The sequence below is a fragment of the Diceros bicornis genome, chromosome 41 (genome assembly GCF_020826845.1).
Source record: "Diceros bicornis minor isolate mBicDic1 chromosome 41, mDicBic1.mat.cur, whole genome shotgun sequence".
Classification (NCBI taxonomy): domain Eukaryota; kingdom Metazoa; phylum Chordata; class Mammalia; order Perissodactyla; family Rhinocerotidae; genus Diceros; species Diceros bicornis.
Window position 1 is genome coordinate 12,852 of NC_080780.1, and position 13,932 is coordinate 26,783.

A 13,932-nucleotide genomic window follows, 5' to 3' on the forward strand; every position below is an offset into this window, starting at 1 on the left:
GACTTCTAGACAACATTCCCTCTTACTTGCTTATTTAAAAATTAAAATTTTCTGTTTTGAATAGGTAACATATTTGCATAATTCAGAATCTTAATGGCGCCATAGAACATATGATGAAGAGTCTGCTTTCCACCTCTGTCCTCCCAGCATCATGATTTTTCTCTCTGTCGTTAACAGTTTCCAGTTTATCCTTCTGGAGAGATGTAATGCATGTGCAAGCAAATGCATCTACAAATGTATTCTTTTTGCTTCCTTTTATTAGAAGTGGTGTCATATAATATGTGCTGTTCCTCACTGTACTGAGAAATCCTAGTGGCTATTGCAGAAAGTGGCTATTGCTTTTACTTTCCTGAAAAATTCAAATGGTGTGAAATGACATGTGAAGAGCTTTATTTAATAAGACTAAGGATGCTTTTCAGTAACCCCGTGTGTCATGGAGGCAGTGTGGTGCAGTGGGTTGGACTTGGGGACCAGGTTTCTGGTCCTTGCTGTGCCACTAACTTATGTGGCTTGAGTAAGTCGTTCCGATCTCACTGTGTAACAACGTGGGGGTGGGGCAGTGTCATCTCTCATGTTAGAAGTGCTCTGACTGCGTCAGTGCACTGGCCCTGGTTGTGTTTGTTTCAGCGAGGGGAGACACGTGTGTTTTGGAGCTCTCACCCGTCCCACTGCCTCTGGACAGACCTCAGGAGACACAGGTGCTGCAGGTCTCCTGCGGCAGAGTCCACTCTCAACCTGACAAGAAGGTGAAGGACGTGAATTGACCTGTTCAAGATTGATGGAGCGTGGGGGGACCACTTTCTTGCCATAGGTCCTGAAGTGGCCCCTTTGATTGAGCCACATCTGATTGTGAAGCTTTGGAATTTCCCGAGCAAATCAGGAGCATGGCTCAAGAGACTGTGTTGGGCAGACTTGGCTGACTCTTTTCTGTTCTCTGCTCTCTGTGGTTCTTGGGAAATCTCAGGTATTTATAAACATGACAGCGTACACTAGGCAGCCTCATCAACGCCTGCCTTTGTTGTGAAGTCCCTGAGCTGGGCTATGTGTGTAAACGGCTTTTCTACTGTACTGAGGGAAGCCTGTTTGCTAACACTTCCTCCAAGACGCGGGGCTTTCAGAGTCCAGGGTCTTGGGTAACCCCGACCGTCTCAAAAACAGTGGTTATTCCAGAGAAGGCCAACTTGACGAAATTCATCACATTTCATTTTCTGACTTAGGGTGCTTTGTAGGAAAAGGCGAAGGTGGTGATTAGGAACTCTTTCCAGAGGGGCCTTGGCCTTGAGGGCAACCTGGTGACAGGTGCAAGGAATGGGGTGTTATGAGTGGTTCGGGGGATTCAATCAGAGACGTAAAAGAAACTCCACTCCAAACAAATGGACTGAAGGTATATTTTATTATATAGAGGATAGTAAAGGCGATAGTCCTCCAACAGATCTGAATAGGTCAAATAATAAGAGGGAATAACACCAGCTCGATCAGAAAGTGAAACACCAGATCAACTGAAGGGAAATGACACAAGTCAACCGGAAAGAGAAACACCAGGTTGACTGAAAAGAGAACACATCAGATCAATTACTTCACAATAAATCAATTACTCACACCATCCACGCCCCACTGCCGGGAGAGTCCTGTCAATCGACACGGCTGGTTGGGAATCATACGTCCTGGGCAAGGCGTCCCTTCCACAGGTAGAACTCTCACCAGGCCTCGCTTCCCAGCTGTTTATATAAGCAGTTACAGAGTTTACAGAGCAAGCATTCAGTGTTTCCATGCACAAAAGATTATCAGTGGAGTACATGCACTGAGCCCCCTGGCTATTGTCGCAGCCCAGTAGTTGTGTACGTGCATTGTTTTTGTGGTTTCGTCCCAGCCCGGCACAGATGGCCAGTCAGCCCCAGGCTACGGCGCCCGAAGGGCCTTGAAATTTTTACACATTGCAACTATGTCCATGGGAGAAGGGCCAGTTCCCACTAGGCAGAAAGCAGCTTTTATATTTCTTTTTGTGCTGCTGGCTGTAGGTCAATGGAGCGGCCAAACATGGCTGTACTCATGTCAAGACATGGGGCTGCTGAGGCCTTTCACAGGAGGTGCTGGCCTCTCATGGAATTCCTGAGAGGCAGAACGAGGGCCCAGAGGGGAAGCAGAGGGAAAGTACAGGTGGCCCAGTCTGTTGCAGCAGGTCTGCACCCCAGCATGCCTGGAGGTGTGCCTGCACTGGCTGGGAATATTGGAGAAGGAAACCCAGTGGCAGTTGGGTGAGCAGTTGGACTAGGACCACTTTCCAGACCCCCTTCCAGTCCTGACATTCTTGGGTTCCACACACCTGTAGAACTGATTTCATTGGTGGTGGTATTCTTTAGTCTTCAGCCTGGCAAACAGCTATTACGGACAATGTGGAAGGAAGGTGGTGGAAAATGAACTTTACAGGTGAGTTCCCACAAGGACTACCCCTCCCCGAGTTGTGTTGAGCATTAAACATCTCCGGAGTGATTACTGTGTGATAGAGCCACAGAGCAGTACCAAGCAAGGTTCCTCATGCCTGAGAGGAGCAGTGAGCGCTCCCCAGAGAGCTGTGGAGAGTGTTGTTCCATCGCAGGGGGAGCATCAGCCTGGTGGGAGGGCAGGTGCATGAGCATTGATTGGGATACCTGGACTTTCTTTGGATTCACTCTTTATTTTTAACCAAATTGATTACCTTCAAAAATTCCTCTGTTTCAGTTCTATGTCTGTTTGTCTTTAAAAAAGTTTCTCTCTAGATCCTTGCATTATGCTGGTGGGTCTAAACACCAGTCTCAACTCTGGTAGCGTATTAAAATCACCAAGCGATTTTGTTTGTTTTGTGTTACTGTCCTACCTGGGTCTACCTCTGCCTGCTATTTGACCTTGAGAGTTTCCCTGATAGTTATTATGTGTGCGGGGGGCCACCAGTTAGGGGTGACAGAGGAGAGGCCAGAACCCCACAGTGCTTACTGTGACCATATGTCTTGCTTCTACCCAGATTGCCCTCAGTCATTAGCGAAAGTCACAAAGTCCATAGAAGGCAGGACGTCAGTGGACAGGTGGTCCAGGTAAGAGGCTTGGGCTGAGAGCCACTCATTCTGCCTCCTGGGGCACTTCTGAAAGCGTGAAATTTGGGTGGGGTGATGGCAAATTTGGTAGAGGGATTTTATGAATTAATAAGATGTTTCATAAAAATTATTAGCTGCCTACTATAGGCCAGGATGTATCGTAGATCATGGGGTATGAAGTTTGATAATGTTTGGGGGGATAACACTGTAGTGGGAAAGACAGGTTAAAAAACTAGCTGCACCCGAGTGTGTCCAGGCACTGTGTGTGTTCCAGGCTGCCTTTATCTTGCTCACCATTTATTCCCACCAGGGGGCAGTGCCTGGCACATGGTAGATAGATAAAATCAATCCTTAAATACGTAAGTGAATGCATCTAGAAAGTGCTATAAGAGTACCAAAAGGGGAATTGTTAAGTCCGTGGGGTGGAATGGAAGGGAGAGAAGGCATCGTGGAGGAGGTGGCAGAGGCATCTACCAGATAGTCCGGGGGTGGAGGGTGGGAAAGGTTTCATGGCAGAGGGGAGGGGGCAGGTGGAGACTTTAACTGCTGAGAGCATGCGGGGTGGCTGGAGTTTGGCATGCTTACAGGGGAGTGCTGTGGCATAGGCTGGAAGACAGGTGGAGAGTGAGCGATGCAGGGTTTTCTAGGGTTGGGGGAGGAGGTGATGAAGGCCACTTGGGAAGGGGAGAAGGGACATGTGGAGAGACATGTAAGGAGGATTGACCAGATTTGGGGCTTGATAAGAGGTCCAGGGAGTGAGCTAGAAGGAGTGGAGCCTGACTCCACTGGCAAATGAGTGGCTGCTGATGTTCTCAACTCAGATGGGGGAGTCCTGGAGGAGGGGCAGGCTTGGGTTGAGTGGGAGGGAGACGCGAGGAGGAGGTAGAGAGTGAATTTGCTTTTAAGTTTGCAGTAGAGTGTAGTGCTTCTTGCACAGATTTGAACGTCCCATGGGTGCGAGTTCAAGTCCCTGCTTCCCCACATATTAACTGGATGACTTTGGGCAAGTTACCAACCTTCTCTGAGATTCAGTTTCTTCGTAGGTGTTCTTGGTTATTGACTTAGCACAGTGCCTGGCATAATAAGCATTTAGTAAACGCTGCTTTTCATTAGGCAGTTAGAAAAGCAGGTCTGGAACTCAGTAGAGTTGTTGGGAGTGGAGATAGCAGTGTAGAGGTGAGAGGGAAAGCCTTGGAAATGGAGGCAGCCTCCCAGGGGAGCGTGAAGAGGAGGAGAGAAGAGGGCAGAAGACAGACCTTGGAGAAGGATTCCAACACTGAAGGGTAAGCAGTAGGGCTGAGCTAAGGAACAAGATTGGAAGCTACTGGAGAGGCAGAAGAGAGGGATGGGGAAGAGAAAGCCTTGTGGAGGAGGGAGTGGTTCCTCAGGGATGGACTGGGATGGAGGAGCTCTTGGGTCTTCTCCTCAGGACGTCTGGCCCTTTCCTTTAGCAAGAGCCGCGTCAGTGGAGGGGCAGGCAGAAACCAGGCTGCAGTGGAGTGAGAAAGAATAAGAAGTGGAGGCCGTGTGGAGCCTGCCTGGGCCCGGCCCCCTCGGGGCTCAGGGGTGGTAGGGAATGCTCCCGTGCTTTGGGTCCCTTGAGCAGGACACTGGGCTTCCAAGGATTTCTTCTCATCAGTCTTCCCTCTGTTCGTCTGATAGGTTGCCAGTGGTCAGGACTATAGTCTGTTCCTAACGGATAAAGGAGAGTTCTATTCTGGTGGATGGGGCGCAGCTGGGCAAACAGGTAGTGGACCTTACACCCCCTTGGGATGGTGCAGTCTGGAGCTGTGAGCGGTGGGGCTCTCATGGGCTAGAACCACCTGCCTTCATTTGACTCTTACCTCTCTTATCACTTCCTGGGGCCACTGTTCTGTTTGTCCCTTCCCAGTGCCCTCACCCTGGCTCCCATGGAAAGGAACGCATAAAGGATTGGGTGGAGGATTAGAGCCACCCCTCAGCAGAGGAGCTGTGAGCCTTTCTCTCAGCAGAGACAGGAAACTGTGTGAGGCTTTCAAAGAGAAAACAAGTGTCCCCTAAAAGGAGCTTGATGTTCACTGATTTGAGAAGAGTGTGATTAATGCAGGGAGGAATGATTGAGAAATTTTCTCAAGCTTGTATATTTAACCTTTTTGTTTCTGATATTGGTCTGAAGGGAGGGCCATTAAATATAAGACTAAATCCTTTAGAAATCCTCAGTGATCCTACCAGCACATGAAATCATCTTTGTTCATTGTCTAGTGTTTTCTTCCAGTCCTCATTCATATGTGCACTACTTTTTTTTTCCTCCAAAATCCCAGTAGATAGTTGTATGCCATAGCTGCACATCCTTCTAGTTGCTGTATGTGGGACGCAGCCTCAGCATGGCTGGAGAACCGGTGCATTGGTGCGTGCCCAGGATCCGAACCCGGGCTGCCAGCAGCGGAGCGCGGGCACTTAAGCGCTAAGCCACGGGGCCGGCCCTTTTTTTCTTTTCTTTCTTTTTTTTGATGTGAAAGATTCGCCCTGAGCTGCCATCCGATGCCAATCCTCCTCTTTTGTCTAACAAAGATTGCCCCTGCGCTAACATCTGTGCCCATCTGCCTCTACTCCACATGGGACGCCACCACAGCATGGCTTGACAAGTGGTGCATCGGTGCACGCCCGGGATCCGTACCTGGGAGTCCCGGGTCGCTGGAACGGAGGAGCGTGCACACTTAACCGCTCCGCCACCGGGATGGGCCCCATGTGTGCACATTTGTATACAGTAATCACACCATAGGTGTGGTTTTATATGCTTGTTTTATCATTTATACTTACATAAAACATTTTTCCATGGTGGTAATGTTTTCACAGTTACAGTTTTTAATATTTGTATGATATAGCATCAATTTAATTTATCATATTAATTATTCATTTAACCATTTTATTAAATAATTACGTAATCATTTCCCTGTTGTCAGGTGGGATACTTCTTTGGAGGCGGAGTGCAGTGGCCGTTGGAAATATCATGACATTTATCTTGTGTGCATACGTGACTTTTTCTTTCGTTTGGATTATTGCTCTAGGATAAATCCCAGGAGTGTCAAAGGAGTAGGATATTTTTATTGTTGTCAGAAGGTGTTGTTAAATTGCTTTCCAGAAGTTTTACCAGTTGATACTGCTGGCAGCAGCGGGTAGAAGTACCACTTGAATTTTGTGGGTGAGGCATCTGGGGGGGCTTAGCTGGGTCTTTGGCTCTGAGTCTCTCAAAGGCTGCAGTCATCGCAGGGTTCCACTGGGAAGGCTCTGCTTCCAGGAGCACACCGATGGTTGTTGGCAGGATGCAGGGGCCCCCCAATTCCTTGCTGGTAGTTGTCCAGCAAATGGTTGCTGGACAAGCCTTCCTCGGTTCCTTGCCATGTAGGCTTCTCCCTGTGGCAGCTCCCAACATGGCAGCTGGCTCCGTCAGAGTGACCAAATGAGAAGGTAGGACAGAGTGCCAGTGAGACAGAAGCCGGTGTTCTCTCCTTTAATCTGGGCAGTGACCTCCCTTCACTTTTGCTGGCCTTCTGCTTGTGAGAAGCAAGCCACTAGGTCCAGCCCCCACAAAGGGTGGGGAGTACACGTGGGTGTGGAACAGCAGGAGACGGGGATCACTAGGGGCCATTTTAGAAGTAGCCCGCCACAACCATGATCTTGACTGTGGCCTGAGCCTCCCCCTGTCAGTGACAACAGTGATTTCTTTCCAGTGGCCCTTGCCAGAGCACAGTTAGGTAAAGAAGCTCTCTGCAAGCCAGGCAGCAGAGGCCAGGCCCCGGCTCTGCCAGCCTCGCTCACCTAGGTGCACACTTTCTGGGTCAGTAAACCCCTCTTTTCCTTTTGAGTCAACTTAGGCACTGTTGTTGTTCCGCTGTCTTCACCAAAGCACTTAGAATCTGCCTTTCCAAAGTTATCCCTCAGCAGAGGCACCAAGATCAAATCCTGCTGGAAAGCTAAGTTGGCCACACTTCATCCTCCAGACCGCTGACCCTCCCATCTCTCGCTCTCAGCAGAAGAACCTGCCTCCTGTTTCATAGAGGAAACAGATGCCGTCAGCTGAGAAAGCCCTCAGTTTCCCACTCGGACTCCTGCACACTTGCCTCTACCTGTCCCCGCCCTGGGTCCCTTCCCTTTATAGCGGTGGGGGAAGCGTGTCTCATCCTGCTGAAGCTGATGCTTCTCTCTGTGTCCTGGATCCCATCTCCCCCCGTTCCTCAGAAGCCTCACTCCATCTGCTGGGCCTTCTTCCCCACAACTTCAGCCTCTCCCTCTCTACTCGTCCCTCGCCATCAGTCTTTACACATGACTCAGGTGTCTTCCATCTTAAGAGGCCCTGTGTGGAGACCTCCACATCCTCCCATTCCCCCAGTCCCACCCCTTCGCTTCACCTCCTGCCTCCACTTCTAGGCCAGACTTCTCAGGAGCTGCATTGACTTACTGTCCCCATTTCCTCGTCTCCTTCTCATTCCTCTGTCCGTTCCACTCAGCTTCCACCCTTATCAGTTTGCTGAGTGGCTCTTGCTAGGGTTACGGTGACCTCCACGTTGCTGAAAACAATAATAAAGAACCTGGAGACCATTGTCCAATCTTTCCCTTTCTTGATCTCTCAGCAGCGTTTGACATTGGCTGTGACGTGCTGAGCATCTTGGTGAAGAGCGGTCTTCCTTTCGCCCCTGTGACTGGGCTCTCTGAGGGCTCTCTTCCTTTCTCGTTCCTTCTGGGCTCATTTCCTGGCTGTGCTCCTGGGCCAGGCCCTCCCATGTCGGAGGTCCCCATGGCAGGACTGTGCTCTCCTCCTTTCCTCTGCCTTCTCCTTCAGAAGGTCTCACCCTCACCGTGGCTGCAGTCACCGTCTGTGTGCTCAGGACTCTCCAGCTGGCAGCTGAGGCCCAGCCTGCTCTTGGGAGGTGCAGACATCTCTCAGTGCCACTTGACGTTTGCCCTTGGCCATCTCTAAGCACTGTGAGTTCAGTGGGTCCAGAAGTGAACCCCTGCTCGTCCCTCACCTGCTCCTTCTCCACTGTTTGCCACGTCCACTCACGTTCCCCTCTAGGAATCATGTCCACTCCTTACTTAGAACACTTACCGGCTACGCATTGTGCTTAGAATAAAGACCAGACCCTTCCGTGGTCTACAGCATCCTGCATGACCTGCCCTCCCTGCTCCCCACTGGCGTCTTGCAAATATTCCCCCTCGTCCCCTGGCTTCATCCACTCGGCCCTTGTTTAAACTCCCTCAGTGGGCCATGGCCCCTCCCTCCCTGTGCAGGTGCTGTCTCCCCTACGTGGAATACCGAGCTCTACCCTCCCCTCCACACTCCTACTCATCCCTCAGACTGCGTGGATAGAGTGAAGCCTCCTGAACGCTCCTGCCCATGAACTACTTCAGGCTCCCTGAGTTTCCTCACGGAGGCCCCTGTCCTGCCATCCTTGCAGTCAGCACAGATTAATTGGGTGATAATTTTGGCTGACCTCTGCCTCCTCCACTAGACTGAACTCAGAGAGAGGGACCGGGTCTCTTCCTTCCCCTCATGTTCCCATCACCAGTTAGATGTTTAGCGTATGTTTGCTGTTTGGGACATATTTGTGGAGTGAATGAGTGACCTGGCACTTATCTGCTCCTTCCGTTCACCAGAATCCTTCCAAGTTCTCACCGGTTTGTCTTCCTAACAGTATGGACCCTTCCTGTGACTCGGGTGAATGTCCCCCGGTACTTGCCCTTCTCAGGAGTGGGGACCGTTAAGCACATGGCGTGTAGGGGCACTGGCTGTGCTGTATGAAATGGTGAGAGCCTCTTGCAGGCAGGTCATTGGGAAGCTCTAGAGGGGTCGATGGTGAAGGTGTCTGTTGGATTCACAGGCACAGACCTCAGCCTGAGGGAGGGAACGTGGCTGTGGGAAGACCTAGTTAGAGTGAGTTCAGTTAATAGAGGGTGAGGGTGAAGTTCCTGACAGAACGATAGTAGCCCTGGTTTCTCTGTAGACAAATAGCCAGCCCAGAGCTTAGTAATTCTGTAGTAAACCTCTGGAGTGGAGAAGGAACTGCTTTCTCCCCCTCCCGTCGCCTGGGCCAGAGACTCCGGCCCTGCATTCTCCAGAGAGGCTGCACCAAGAAACAGAGACAGAGGGAGAAGAGCCTTAGGGTTTCGACGCTGAGGTCCATGACCCTGGTTTGAAACATCTGGCACCACTGATGGGTATTCCACTTTTTATAAGCAAAACATCATTTCTGAGAGTTTTAGGCATCTGGCCAGAAGTTGTTTTGTACTTGGCTTGCTCTCCTGGTCAGTGTGAAACTTAGAGGTGTTAGTAGGGGGACAACTGCCCTTCTGAGGCTCTCCTGTGTTCACATGGGGTTTCTGGGTGATTTGTTGACTAGGCCCCTCCAGGTTGCCCTCCAGGTGTGGGAAGTTTGTATTCTGAGCTTGGTTAGTTTGCTTGACATACGCCCAGAGTAAGAATTTAAAAGAGGAGAAAAGAAACTGACTCTTTTCCAAGTGTCAATAATGTGTTTTTGCCAAGCAAGGAGGAGAAAACAATCCCTGTGGACCTAAAGCATCCCGGCGGTGCAGTTTGAATTTCTGGTGAGGAGGGCTGCACTTGGTTTGACTTACTGACCGCTGGTTTTACTGTCATGTAGAAGGACGTGTTTTTGTCTGAGGCTGCGGAATTCTTGGCAAAGGACCAAACCTAGTGGAAACTGCTCTTCCGGAAGTGATTCCACCCACTCTCTTCAGCTTGATGGAGTTCAACCCAGAAGTCCAGGTTTCCCGCATTTGCTGTGGACTCAGCCGCTTTGCTCCCCATACCAGTAAGCGGCCAAGCCCATGTGGCCCCAGTGACGGGCAGAGCTGCACTCTCTTGGGTTCACCCCAAGCCGTGGGCAGCTTTCAGTGTCCATCCATCCAGTGGAGGGGCGCCCCACGTGGATAATTACAGAGAGCAGCTCATCCAGACGTTGTTTGGCTTGAAGTTGTATAATGTGTGTCTTTTTTCATCCTGGAGTTTTCTTTTTGGTTCCTTTGGTTTGTGGTTGGGCTCATGTGAAAGTGAATTTTCTCAAGAGGACGCCAGTCGGTGGTAGGAGGGGGACCCTCGAGATGTCGGGGTGCTGGGGAACCCAGCAGAGGTTTGGTGAATCCCCGGCAGAGCCATTGGGAAATGAAAGTCTGGGACTCATCCCGCTCCTGGCCAAGCCCAAACCCTGACCCGACCCAGGAATGGGGGACGGCAGGACGCTGGTTTGTCAGATGCCCTGGGGTTTTGTGGAGGAAAATATGCCCCATTTCTCCAAAGTGCCGGGAGAGAATGATCAAAGCCAAGGCTGGAATGGAGCTGTTCTTGAAGGTTTGCCCAGTTACAAAGCCGTCAGACACCCAGGTGCCTCCCGCCCTCGGATGTGCGCTTTCCCTGATTGCCTCTCCCGTTCCAGCACAGTAACTGTCGAGTCAGTCTGCTGCTCTTTAGTTGACCTGACTGGTGAGACTGAAGAAAATTAATTTCATTCTGTGGGGATCCTCACGTAAATTCGCTATTTCCTTGCACCTAAGAGTGTTAATTTGTAAATCTCAGTTACTCATGTCTGGTGAGTTATTGTTCTCTCTTTAGGCGTCTGGGCCGGGACAAGGAGTTGGGTCATCCTTGTTTGTGTTCTCTGGCCTCACGATCCTGTGAGGACTATCCAAGGGCCCCCCGACCCAGAGTCCTGACTGCCCTTCAGTTGTCTTCTGATGTTCAGATCTCAGGCCTGTAACACACATGGGCTGTGGCATGGCCTGTGGGGGGGTGACTGTGTGCACAGCACCCTTGGTCGCAGTGATGACCGGGGTAGTCCCTCAGCACCGTCACTCGGAGTCAGCACTTCCATATGCTAATGTCTTGAGGGTGCCAGACTCTTCTAAAACTATTTTGATTTAAAAAATGAGAGTCATTGTGGACTCAGTCTGGAGGTATCAATGATCTATGGCTTAAACTGTGCAGAGTCACATCCTTGGAAATCCGTATGAAATGTGCCAAGTATTCAACTAGAGTACACTGTTTTCTGTTTGCTGTCATGCCATGTGGACGTTTTGGGTCACACCGAAATGAAATCCCCTGCTAGATTTCCCCCAAGACCCCACAGCCACCCTCCAAGTGCCGTGACTGTCCTCAGTAGAGGGAGCATCAGAGCTTGGGTATCTCCCCTTCTGTGCCCAGCGTTTGCATGTGGTCAGCTGGGAGTGGGAGTTGGTTGGTTTCCCCTGAGATCTGCTAACCTTTTGGGGGCCAGACTGCATTGTTCTGTTAAATACGTAAAATCAGAGGGTGGAGGCCCCAGGGTGGTGGTTAGACCAGAGGGCCTCTGACAGATGGGAACAAAGGGATTCCTTATTAATCAGTCAGATTATTTTAGTCCTGGCTTCTCCATGTCTTGTCTACTTCTTCTGCTTCTCAGGTGGAGGTGGTTAAATGGGGCCTCTGTGCCAAGGAATGCCTAGAGCTGATGTGGACGGAAGTGGTATCTAAAGGCTGGGTAGCGGGAGGCTGCCCCACGAGGTCTGGGGTCCCATCCTGGAGGTGGGCATTCCCGAGCCCAGTCTAGATTTGTTCTCCTGGACTGTCCTCTAGAGCACTCTTGTCTGTTCTTGTCCCTCCCGGCACTTTTTACAGTTTGTAAACATGTATATATTGGTTTGATCATTTGTTTCTTTCTAACTGTTTGACTAGCTCCTGCCCCATGAGGACAGGAACCGTACGTGTTCACTCACTGTCCTGTCCCAGCTCTCAGCACGCAGACATCGACCCGGCCCAAAGAGGTGCCCAGTCACCCTGTGTCCCTTGACCAAATGCTCCCGAGATGTGGAAACCCAGACAAGGAATGACAGATGGAGGTCTCCCTCTATCAGGGCATGACCAGGACTGGAGTGTGCTCAGACTTCGGGAGGTGTGGAGGGCAGGGTGTGGTCGGATGTGGCTGTGGGTGAGGGGTGTGCATAAGGGGCGAGCAGAGGGGGCCGTGTCCAGGAGCCTCCTGGGCCTACAGCTCCGTGCGTGTGCTCTTCTCCATGTGACGGACACACCGTCATTCTGGGCTTGCACATGTCTTTGGTTTGGGGATAGTATACCTTTCCCTTCAAAAGGAGGCGTTAATGCCTGGTAGAAATGGAAGTTTAACATGGGGCTCTGTTTGTACCTGGTTCTAGAAAGCCTGTTCTCATGACCCTCCTCTTCTTGGTGACTTGCCCCTGGCCTAGCCCAGCCAAGCCACCCTTTTCCTTTCTGTGCAGACAAAGGAGAGCTGTTTGTGTGAGGCAAGAACATCCGAGGCTGCCTGGGAATCGGTTGCCTGGAAGACCGTTACTTGCCGTGGAGCGTAAGGGTGGACTAGACGGGCGTGAGTGCGTGCCCACAGAGCAGACTACCTGATGTGGCATCAGCGTCCAGTGTGTGGCTGGGCCAGGACCAGGTCCCTGGGCGCTGCTTCCCCTCCCAGGTCCCGGCTGGCCTCCTCCTGCCCCAGGGCACCCTCTGCCAGGGCATCAGGAGAGACCGCGTAGTGGTGAGGAACCAGAGCGAGCGCCCAGCAGCAGCTTCTCAGGCTGCAGGCTCCGTGGCGCTGAGCTCCTTCCTGGGGCTGTGAGTGAGCAGCCTGTGCAAGCAGGGGACAGCCTGACCAAGGGTTCCAGTCCCACGGTGCCCTGGAAGAGGCCTCATCAGAGGCTGTCCACGGGCACGTGGAGCAGAAAAACAGAGGCCCCCCCCCGGGACCTCACTCAGGCAGAAGCTACAGGCCGGGCTCCACGAGGCCCAGAGGGGCTCCCAAGGGGGAAAGATTTGAAATGACAAGGCTGGCATGCCAGGAGCTGTTTGCAGAGGCCCATTTGGAGGAATGTTTTACATGCTTTTAAAAGAAAGCAGGATATTTAATATTTAGAGTGCCTCACCACAGCCACCAAAGTGAAATATAATGGTTTTCATACCAGGGAGGATGCAATTAGACCAAAAGGCTCATTTCAGAGTTAAAGGTTCTTTCTTAAATTGTAGTTTATCTTACTGTTTACTAAGTCAGTTCTTCTAAACAAAGCTATTGATATTTTTGAACACAGAACATATGTACTTGGTACAAAGTGTATTATGAAAACTAAGTCTCCGGTCTCTTGTCCCAGAGGCACCACCGGTTCTGGTTCACATGTTCCCTCCAGAGAAAGACTGCGGAGAGAGCATCTGTGCGCGTGTGCGCGACCATGTGCACGCACAGACCTAAGTATTTCCTTTGCAGGCTGGATTTTAATAATGTCTTTTGAAATTGTGAAAAGCATTTTTAAAAAATACTTGTAAAAATGCAAAAGAAATGTATAATTTAAATACAATAAGGATTTATCTTTCAAAAACCCACTGCAGAGTGTTCCGAGGCACTTTGCTGTTTCAGGGGCTGTTTCCATCGGGCCTTCACTCTGCCGCTGGCTCTCCTGGTTCCCTGTGACCTCGGCAGGCCCACAGACACAGAAACTGTCTACACCATTAGCTTCATTGCTATAATTTATCCTTTTTTTCCCTGCGAAAAGTCTGTCTGCAAGCTCCGGGCTCCTGTCACTTCAGTGAGTGTGTGAGGACACCCTGAATGCAGTGACCACGGGCCACTCCGACGTGTCCTCTGGCTGTCCTGACTTCTTACACTCAGGCTCTGTACTTCTGCATGTATTGGGGTCTGTAGAGGAGGGCAGTGCAGAGCCCGAGTGGCAGGTGTGGCCTGAGAAGGTGGAGGGACTCTCGTCACACGGTGGCCACCACAGTCTCCCTCAGTGGATAGCCATTCCCAGGGGCCTAGGTCTCGGTCTTCTGTTCCCTGACCACATGCCGGGCATACAGGCTGCCACTCCATGATGA